A 947-nucleotide genomic window follows, 5' to 3' on the forward strand; every position below is an offset into this window, starting at 1 on the left:
GCATGCACATTCTCTCCTTAAAGTTTCCCATCAGAGATAATGGTATACATGATAAGCTTACATTCAGGCATAAGTAGTTTACAGATCTTAAAACACATTAACATCAGAAAATGGATACACATCAAGATAATGTCTCTAAAAATGGACCCTTTTCTGCTACATATGTATACATGGAACCCATAAAATAACACAGATCTGGACAAGCCCATAGTCTTTCACCAAATGTGAAGTCTGTTGAGATGGAATTAAAAGTGAAAGTGAATCCTTGATTATTTTATTTAATTAGGGTTCTTAAGATTGATAGAGGGTCTCACGAGTGCCATTTATTAATAGTCTGCCAGTTCTCATTGTGAGGCTGAGGAACCCCTTAGGAGAGCAATCAATGTCTGTCTTTAATTCCAAGTGTACACTTAATCATTACGATGCTCAAGGATGGGGAGATGGGGGTGGGGGAGAACTCTACAACTACGTGGTGGGGTAACATAAAATTTCACATTGCCTGTTATTTCATGTAAAATATATAGCTTCGAGTCAACAATACCATACTCAAGAATGACAACTAGGGTACGACTGAGCTCGGGAATTTTATGAACACATAGGAAACTGGGAGGGATCAAGTTCCACATCTAAACAGCTTCTAAACATCTCATTCCAGACAACCTCAATTTGGGAGAGCAGTGAGGAGAGACACGGGCTCTTCCAGTGGGGGCCACGCCCTACTTCCAGCTGAGCAGAACCTCATCAGTTTCCTTCCACACATAGAACAGCCGAGCGCCTAAGGGAGAGGGTATCTGAAAGTCTGTGATGGGGCAGGAGAGCAAAGGGTGTGCAGAGCTAGGCTGCCGTGAACGGGGGACCTGCGCTCCCTCTACAGAGAGCACAGGCCATGAGGCCAGGCTGGTCCTCCTTACCACGGAGGTGACATAAGCCATAACAGCGGCTGCAGC

The sequence above is a fragment of the Hipposideros armiger genome, unplaced genomic scaffold (assembly GCF_001890085.2).
Source record: "Hipposideros armiger isolate ML-2016 unplaced genomic scaffold, ASM189008v1 scaffold_248, whole genome shotgun sequence".
In the NCBI taxonomy this organism is placed as follows: domain Eukaryota; kingdom Metazoa; phylum Chordata; class Mammalia; order Chiroptera; family Hipposideridae; genus Hipposideros; species Hipposideros armiger.